Source organism: Tribolium castaneum, unplaced genomic scaffold, assembly GCF_031307605.1.
Source record: "Tribolium castaneum strain GA2 unplaced genomic scaffold, icTriCast1.1 ptg000102l, whole genome shotgun sequence".
Classification (NCBI taxonomy): domain Eukaryota; kingdom Metazoa; phylum Arthropoda; class Insecta; order Coleoptera; family Tenebrionidae; genus Tribolium; species Tribolium castaneum.
Genome location: NW_026986699.1, coordinates 12501 through 22500, shown reverse-complemented (window position 1 = coordinate 22500; position 10000 = coordinate 12501). Strand labels below are relative to the sequence as shown.

Sequence of the window (10000 nt, the reverse complement as noted above, 5' to 3'; positions counted from 1 at the left end):
GTTTAAATATTGTATTACTGTTACGAAGTACGACGTTTAAATATTATGAATTATTTTTAGTTGTATATAAAATCATAGCTATTTTTGTAAATTAATAATGCAACCCGCAATACACCAAATGTGTATTAATATTGCCTAACTTGTACGAAGTACAACGTTCATTTAAGTGCATTAAGTATGGTGCTCTGTGTGATGAAATACGACGTTCATGTGACCATAAAGTAACAAACGAAGTACGGCGCTCACAAATGCAGCACTCAAAATTATTGTTTCATTGCACGACGTTTGCTTTGTTTCTGACTGCGACGAAATGCAGCGTTCATTTGACTTTGTACATAGTACAGACGAAGTACGACGTTTGCGAAGTACGGCACTCAAAATCGTGATTTTCATGTACGACGTTTATTTGCACGTCCTGCCGACTGCGACGGAGTACAGCGTTCAATTGACTTTGTACATAGTACAGACGAAGTACGACGTTTGCGAAGTACGGCACTCAAAATCGTGATTTTCTTGTACGACGTTTATTTGCACGTGCTGTCGACTGCGACGAAGTTAAGCGTTCATTTGACTTTGTACATAGTACAGACGAAGTACGACGTTTTCGAAGTACGGCACTCAAAATCGTGATTTTCTTGTACGACGTTTATTTGCACGTGCTGCCGACTGCGACGGAGTACAGCGTTCAATTGACTTTGTGCATAGTACAGACGAAGTACGACGTTTGCGAAGTACGGCACTCAAAATCATGATTTTCTTGTAAGACGTTTATTTGCAGTTGCTTCCGACTGCGACGAAGTACAGCGTTCAATTGACTTTGTACATAGTACAGACGAAGTACGACGTTTGCGAAGTACGGCACTCAAAATCATGATTTTCTTGTAAGACGTTTATTTGCAGTTGCTTCCGACTGCGACGAAGTACAGCGTTCAATTGACTTTGTACATAGTACAGACGATGTACGACGTTTGCGAAGTACGGCACTCAAAATCATGATTTTCTTGTAAGACGTTTACTTGCAGTTGCTTCCGACTGCGACGAAGTACAGCGTTCAATTGACTTTGTACATAGTACAGACGAAGTACGACGTTTGCGAAGTACGGCACTCAAAATCGTGATTTTCATGTACGACGTTTATTTGCACGTCCTGCCGACTGCGACGGAGTACAGCGTTCAATTGACTTTGTACATAGTACAGACGAAGTACGACGTTTGCGAAGTACGGCACTCAAAATCGTGATTTTCTTGTACGACGTTTATTTGCACGTGCTGTCGACTGCGACGAAGTTAAGCGTTCATTTGACTTTGTACATAGTACAGACGAAGTACGACGTTTTCGAAGTACGGCACTCAAAATCGTGATTTTCTTGTACGACGTTTATTTGCACGTGCTGCCGACTGCGACGGAGTACAGCGTTCAATTGACTTTGTGCATAGTACAGACGAAGTACGACGTTTGCGAAGTACGGCACTCAAAATCATGATTTTCTTGTAAGACGTTTATTTGCAGTTGCTTCCGACTGCGACGAAGTACAGCGTTCAATTGACTTTGTACATAGTACAGACGAAGTACGACGTTTGCGAAGTACGGCACTCAAAATCATGATTTTCTTGTAAGACGTTTATTTGCAGTTGCTTCCGACTGCGACGAAGTACAGCGTTCAATTGACTTTGTACATAGTACAGACGAAGTACGACGTTTGCGAAGTACGGCACTCAAAATCATGATTTTCTTGTAAGACGTTTACTTGCAGTTGCTTCCGACTGCGACGAAGTACAGCGTTCAATTGACTTTGTACATAGTACAGACGAAGTACGACGTTTGCGAAGTACGGCACTCAAAATCATGATTTTCTTGTACGACGTTTATTTGCACTTGCTGTCGACTGCGACGAGGTTTAGCGTTCACTTGACTTTGTACATAGTATAGACGAAGTACGACGTTTGCGAAGTACGGCACTCAAAATCGTGATTTTCTTGTACGACGTTTATTCGCACGTGCTGCCGACTGCGACGAAATGCAGCGTTCATAGTACAAACGAAGTACGACGTTCACAAAGTGATGAAGTAAAACGTAAACAATAAATAATAATAATGCAACCCACAATACACTAATTGTGTATTAAAATAGCATAACCTACACGAAGTACGACGTTCAAGAATACTAAAGAATTTTATTTGTGTTGTATATAATGAAAAAACAGCAAATTTTTTTGCAAATTACGTATCTGTAAATAAATGTAAACATTTAGCAACTAATCAAAATTGTTTTTTTTGCCTAGATATTAAAGTAAAACATAAAAATACATTAAATTTATAAAATGCAACCCGCAGCACACTAGATGTGCATTAATATTGCATAACCTTCACGAAGTACGACGTCCAAAAATATTAATTTTTTTTTATATTGAGGTTAAAAGTGAGAAAACATAAATTAATAATAATGCAACCTGCAATACACTTAATATGTACTGATCTTGCATAACCTTCACGAAGTACTACGTTCAAATATAAATTAATATTATTGTGACCCGCAATACACTAAATTTGTATCAATATTGCATAACCTACACGAAGTACGACGTTCAAGAATATTAAAGAATTTTATTTGTGTTGTATATAATAAAAAAACAGCAAATTTTTTTGCAAATTACGTATCTGTAAATAAATGTAAACATTCAGCAACTAATCAAAAGTGTTTTTTTGCCTAGACATTAAAGTAAATCATAAGAATACATTAAATTTATAAAATGCAACCCGCAGCACAACAGATGTGCATCAATATTGCATAACTGTTACGAAGTACGACGTCCAAAAATATTAAATTTTTTTTTATATGAAGGTAAAAAGTGAGAAAACATAAATTAATAATAATGCAACCTGCAATACACTTAATGTGTACTGATGTTGCATAACCTTCACGAAGTACTACGTTCAAATATAAATTAATATTATTGCGACCCGCAATACACTAAATTTGTATCAATATTGCATAACTTACACGAAGTACGACGTTTGAAAATATTAAATGTTTTATTTGTAGTTTGCATATAATATAAAAAAAAACAAATTTTTATGTAAATTACGTATCTATAAATAAACGTACACATTTAACAATTAAATAAACATAGTATTTTGGCCTAGATATTAAATTAAAACATAAAAATGCATAATATTTATTAAAATGCAACTTGCAATACACCAAATGTGTATTAATATTGCATAACCTTTACGAAGTACGACGTTCACGAAGTACGTCGTTTACGAAGTGCGACGTTTACGAAGTGCGACGTTCACGAAGTACGTCGTTTACGAAGTGCGACGTTCACGAAGTACGTCGTTTACGAAGTGCGACGTTCGCGAAGTACGACGTCTACACATTAGGGCACTCAAAATTATTGTTACGTTGTACGACATTCAGACGTTCCAACTGCGACTAACTACAGCATTCATTTGACTTTGCACATACGACGAACGAAGTACGACGTTTACGAAGTACGGCGCTTAAAATAATTTTGTTTTTATTAATTAATTATTTTTTTTAAAACAAAACGTTTTTATAATTAAATTTTATAATGGTTTAAATATAAAATATGACTTTTTAATATTATCAATATTTAAAATATTTTCTCCCTTTTGTGTGTATGCCTTATAGTTATAGAGCTGTGCGCTTCGGTAGACGTCGCCTGTGGAGCTATGTCAGTGGAGCGGTGCGCACATCCAATACCGAGCGGCTGCCTCGATCGGTGTCGCGCTGGTATACATATGGTAGTGGTGTGTGTCGATGCGTTGAGTGAGGCGATATGAACGGTGTAACGGTTTAGTCGAAGTTTATCATAAATGACGACGACAAAACGACCGATTATGTATACGTTCTGCATTTGCTTCCAATTTATCGACGTTATCGCACATTTCCGCTATCGAATTCGAATAGGGCTTTGCTTGCGAGATTGCTTTATTTTGTGATTTTGTGGCTCGCCCAGTTCCCCACAGCGAGATTGCGGATGCGGCAAAACGTATTCTCTTACGTTGGCGGTCCTTATGCAATCAAACTTTGTTGAACTAACAAATGTTTGTGATTTAAACAAACAAAAATAATAAATGGCGTCAACTCTCTAATATCCGAGCGAGAATATTTATATAATATTCGTAACGTTTATGGATTCGAAAGAATTTCATAAATTCACGTCGCATTCAATCTTGCGAAGAGTGAAGAGATATGTTTGAACTTTTAAATCGGCAAAGGTAAAAAATAATATTATAAATATTATTATTATGCCTTTATTGACCGATATGTGTTGTGGTGTTTAACGACTACGACGACGATGATGACGATACATTTATCTCTATATCGTACGAGAAAAGAGAAACAGCGTGGCGTTACTTTCTTATATGTTAGATTGTTTCGCACAAAACGCGCATATTCTTCATCTTTATAAACGATGAGATGAGAGTATTTTATTCTCTCGTCTGTCTCAAAAAACACAAAAACACAGTTCCCTGGTTGATCCTGCCAGTAGTCATATGCTTGTCTCAAAGATTAAGCCCATGCATGTCTCAGTACAAGCCAAATTAAGGTGAAACCGCGAAGGCTCATTAAATCAGTTATGGTTCCTTAGATCGTACCCACATTTACTTGGATACTGTGGTAATTCTAGAGCTAATACATGCAAACAGAGCTCCGACCGGAGACGGAAGGAGCGCTTTTATTAGATCAAAACCAATCGGTGGCGGTTTCGCCGTCCATCGTACAACTTGGTGAATTCTGAATAACTTTACGCTGATCGCACGGTCTCGCACCGGCGACGCATCTTTCAAATGTCTGCCTTATCAACTGTCGATGGTAGGTTCTGCGCCTACCATGGTTGTAAACGGGTAACGGGGAATCAGGGTTCGATTCCGGAGAGGGAGCCTGAGAAACGGCTACCACATCCAAGGAAGGCAGCAGGCCGCGCAAATTACCCACTCCCGGCACGGGGAGGTAGTGACGAAAAATAACGATACGGGACTCATCCGAGCCCCGTAATCGGAATGAGTACACTCTAAACCCTTTAACGAGGATCAATTGGAGGGCAAGTCTGGTGCCAGCAGCCGCGGTAATTCCAGCTCCAATAGCGTATATTAAAGTTGTTGCGGTTAAAAAGCTCGTAGTCGAATTTGTGTCCCGCGCCGCCGGTTCATCGTTCGCGGTGTTAACTGGCGTTTCGCGGGACGTCCTGCCGGTGGGCTTAGCTCGAGAGGGCGCCCAACTCAATCCCGCCGCGGTGCTCTTCATTGAGTGTCGAGGTGGGCCGGCACGTTTACTTTGAACAAATTAGAGTGCTTAAAGCAGGCTAAAACTTCGCCTGAATACTGTGTGCATGGATAATGGAATAGGACCTCGGTTCTATTTTGTTGGTTTCGGAACCCCGAGGTAATGATTTAATAGGAACGGATGGGGGCATTCGTATTGCGACGTTAGAGGTGAAATTCTTGGATCGTCGCAAGACGGACAGAAGCGAAAGCATTTGCCAAAAACCGCTTTCATTGATCCAAGAACGAAAGTTAGAGGTTTCGAAGGCGATCAGATACCGCCCTAGTTCTAACCATAACGATGCCAGCTAGCGATCCGCCGACGTTCCTCCGATGACTTCGGGCAGCTGCCGGGAAACCAAAGCTTTTGGGTTCCGGGGGAAGTATGGTTGCAAAGCTGGAAACTTAAAGGAAATTGACGGAAGGGCACCACCAGGAGTGGAGCCTGCGGCTTAATTTGACTCAACACGGGAAACCTCACCAGGCCCGGACACCGAAGGATTGACAGATTGAGAGCTCTTCTTGATTCGGTGGGTGGTGGTGCATGGCCGTTCTTAGTGGTGGAGCGATTTGTCTGGTTAATTCCGATAACGAACGAGACTCTAGCCTGCTAAATAGGCGTATTTCGACATCCCAAATGCCGGCTGGAGCCGGGTTCGCCCGGTCTCTATGTGCGGTTTTTACTGTCGGCGTACAAACAATTCTTCTTAGAGGGACAGGCGGCTTCTAGCCGCACGAGATTGAGCAATAACAGGTCTGTGATGCCCTTAGATGTTCTGGGCCGCACGCGCGCTACACTGAAGGAATCAGCGTGTCCTCCCTGACCGAGCGGTCCGGGTAACCCGCTGAACCTCCTTCGTGCTAGGGATTGGGGCTTGCAATTGTTCCCCATGAACGAGGAATTCCCTGTAAGCGCGAGTCATAAGCTCGCGTTGATTACGTCCCTGCCCTTTGTACACACCGCCCGTCGCTACTACCGATTGAATGATTTAGTGAGGTCTTCGGACCGGTGCGCGGTGGCGTTTCGACGTTGCCGATGTTGCTGGGAAGATGACCAAACTTGATCATTTAGAGGAAGTAAAAGTCGTAACAAGGTTTCCGTAGGTGAACCTGCGGAAGGATCATTAACGTGTAAATGTTGTTGTTTAGTTGTCACACATACACACACATTTTGTCTGTGCTGATCAACAAAAAACACACATACATACACTATTCGTATGATGATCAATTCTCATACAAAATTCTTTATTATGCGTCGAACGGAAAAGCAACAACGGGTCGTCTTGCATTAAGCGGATCTGTTGTTACGTTTTTCGATTTATTTTATAAATCGATTGTAAACGTGCCGTAAACGACGTTTTCAAAGAATTTTTTCGAACATTAACACGAATCAATATTGTCGAAAGATGGTTATGTGCTAACGTTTTATTATTGCTTTCGCAGTGCCGGTCTTAGCGTATTTCCATCATCGTATTCGCTTCGAAAAAAAGTACTAATACACAGTGGTGGTGTATAATTAATGTGCAAGAGATGTTGTTGTTGTTGTTGTAGTATTTGTATATGGTTGGAGTTATTTATAATAACAAACAAGAATGAATGAATGAATAATAATGGTGTCTGCCAATACGATCGTACTTTATGTACACGACTAAAACTTTATACATACAAACCATAATAATAAATAAACTCGAAACAACCAACAACAAAATTAATACGCTACTGTACATACAAATACACATTTATACATACCATCATTTTACTTAACCGATGGTGAGTGATGTTTGAAAAATAAACGCTTAGGCTTACGGTTTTGTAAGCCAGTCTTTGCGTATTTTCTTCATCGTATTCGCTTCGGAAAAAAGAAAATAAAGATGGTGTATAATTAATGTGTAAAAGAGATGTTGTAGTTGTAATTTAATTTGTAAATGGTTGGAGTTTATTAATAAATAAAAGGGGCTGTCTATTCGTCTGTACTTTATGTACAAGACTAAAACTTTATACATACAAACCATAATAATAAATAAACTCGAAACAACCAACAACAAAATTAATACGCTACTGTACATACAAATACACATTTATACATACCATCATTTTACTTAACCGATGGTGAGTGATGTTTGAAAAATAAACGCTTAGGCTTACGGTTTTGTAAGCCAGTCTTTGCGTATTTTCTTCATCGTATTCGCTTCGGAAAAAAGAAAATAAAGATGGTGTATAATTAATGTGTAAAAGAGATGTTGTAGTTGTAATTCAATTTGTAAATGGTTGGAGTTTATTAATAAATAAAAGGGGCTGTCTATTCGTCTGTACTTTATGTACAAGACTACAAAAACGTTTTATAACAATAAAAAGCTCGAAACAACCAATAACAAAATATACTACTACTATACTACTATACATACAAACGCACATTTATAAATACATAAAATCAATTTACTTTATCGATAGTGAGTGATGTTTGGAAAAAAACGCTTAGGCTTACGGTTTTCGGGTACCTGGGTTCCGCATGCGTCGAAGTAATAATTTACTTTAACGACGCGACGAACCGTAGGAATCTAAATAAAAAAGTTTATTAACTTTTTTAGATTCTGTGGGTTTTAAATGATATACGCCCGACTGACGAAGGAACGTTTTGCACTGCCTGTGCTTTTCTTTTGATTCGTTTTTATGTCGACGGACGTTCTTAGAATGCCCACCAAACGACGTATCACACAAAACACCCTACAATTGTATTGTTTGGTAAATATTGTTGTGATTAAGTTTGCAGCTGTGGCGTTTGTTTGAAGAAAACGTCTGGTTTTTCGACATATTTTCTATTTAATAAATATACATAATGCTTATCGCAAAAGGAGCAGAGTTTTATAGACAAAGTTGATAGAGAAAAAAAACCTAATAGATATATATATACGTATTTATAAAACGTTAATATCATCGGGTTATTCTTTATGTAAACTTAAACTATAACTGCATACTCTTTTCGATAAGTAGAAACAAATGCCACTTTAATTAAATAAAATATTATAAAATATAACGCCGAACGTTTCTTTCGATTGGTCCGTTTCTCACATATACATCACAATTGTAATAACCTTAAGTAGTTATTTTTGTTGTTGTGTGATGATGAAACGATTTCGATGTGGAACGGTGCGTTATGTAATAATATTTTAAATTTGTTTGAAAAGATTACCCTGAACGGTGGATCACTTGGCTCGTGGGTCGATGAAGAACGCAGCTAATTGCGCGTCAACTTGTGAACTGCAGGACACATGAACATCGACATTTCGAACGCACATTGCGGTCCTCGGATATACTGTTCCCGGACCACTCCTGGCTGAGGGTCGTGTCAATTTCAAAGACTGCTCGGTTTTTGTCTTAAACACAGCGCACAATGTTGTGTAGACAATTACGTCGGAGCGTGTTGGGTGCAAATATGACGCGTTACTATAATTGTTAATTGATTGTCGGTTGTCATAATAAAATATTATGCAACGTAGACAACAATAAAAACAATATAAAAAAATAACGCGGCATCCTAAAACGCAATAGCGGCTGACATTCTTATTAGTTTGTTGGTACAAGTTGGTTTAGACGTAGCACGTCCGATATTAAAAAGCAGCCACAACGCTTAAATTTCGAACGAAGCGATCGTCGTGTCCCGAGACGTTAAAGTTGTTTATATGCATATTTTATGCACTATAATTAACAACAACAACATTCTCGCAACGACGTCAGATCGATGTTTGAAATTGTTTGGAGGCAGCCATATAAACGGAATACGTGTAATTATCGTCTGACAAAATAAAGGCAAATTTATATTTGCGACCTCAGAGCAGGTGAGACTACCCGCTGAATTTAAGCATATTATTAAGCGGAGGAAAAGAAACTAACTAGGATTTCCTTAGTAGCGGCGAGCGAACAGGAAAAAGCCCAGCACTGAATCCCGCGGCCGAAACCGGACGCCGGGAAATGTGGTGTTAGGGAGGATCCGTCATCCCGAGATTGTGCGACGCGTCCAAGTCCATCTTGAACGGGGCCACAGCCCATAGAGGGTGCCAGGCCCGTAGTGACCGTTGCCGATAACGGGAGGATCTCTCCTCAGAGTCGGGTTGCTTGAGAGTGCAGCCCTAAGTGGGTGGTAAACTCCATCTAAGGCTAAATATGACCACGAGACCGATAGCGAACAAGTACCGTGAGGGAAAGTTGAAAAGAACTTTGAAGAGAGAGTTCAATAGTACGTGAAACCGTTCAGGGGTAAACCTGAGAAACCCGAAAGGTCGAAAGGGGAGATTCAGCGTGACTCGATAGCGGCGCTAAATGATCGTGCGACGAACGGCGTACGCGTCGTTCGCGCCTTTTGTTTATGCGAACCGAAGTCGAACGCGTGCACTTCTCCCCCAGTAGGACGTCGCGATCCTTTGGGTGTCGATCTAAGGCCCGCGGTGGAGCCCGTTCGAACGGTTCGCCGTTTCGGACGAACCCGCGGTGTTTCCCGGTCGACTCGCTCGAAGGTATGCATATGGCGCCGGGCCGCTACACAGTTAGCGTCCGACCATTGGCAAGCGCGTTCGTTTATGACGGTAATCGCACCTGGTGTCGGTTCTGTCTACGAATGGCTGTTCGCCAATGAGTTCTCGGACAGACTCGGTTGAAACGCCGATCTGCGACGCTATAGCTTTGGGTACTTTCAGGACCCGTCTTGAAACAC

The 10000-nt window shown here is 40.3% G+C and overlaps 3 non-coding genes across 3 annotated transcripts in view; all 3 read left to right on the top strand.

Annotated features, from left to right (window-relative positions):
- Window positions 1-4497: 4497 nt before the first annotated feature.
- On the top strand, window positions 4498-6419 carry LOC135267833 (small subunit ribosomal RNA). Its single transcript, XR_010336205.1, has one exon. It is a non-coding gene; the product is annotated as a small subunit ribosomal RNA (ribosomal RNA).
- Window positions 6420-8479: 2060 nt separating this feature from the next.
- Window positions 8480-8636, top strand: LOC135267829 (5.8S ribosomal RNA). Its single transcript, XR_010336201.1, has one exon. It is a non-coding gene; the product is annotated as a 5.8S ribosomal RNA (ribosomal RNA).
- A 478-nt stretch (window positions 8637-9114) lies between these two features.
- Window positions 9115-10000, top strand: part of LOC135267830 (large subunit ribosomal RNA) — a 4040-nt gene continuing 3154 nt past the window's right edge. The window contains exon 1 of the ribosomal RNA XR_010336202.1: window positions 9115-10000. This exon is cut by the window's right edge and continues 3154 nt beyond it. This is a non-coding gene — a ribosomal RNA (large subunit ribosomal RNA).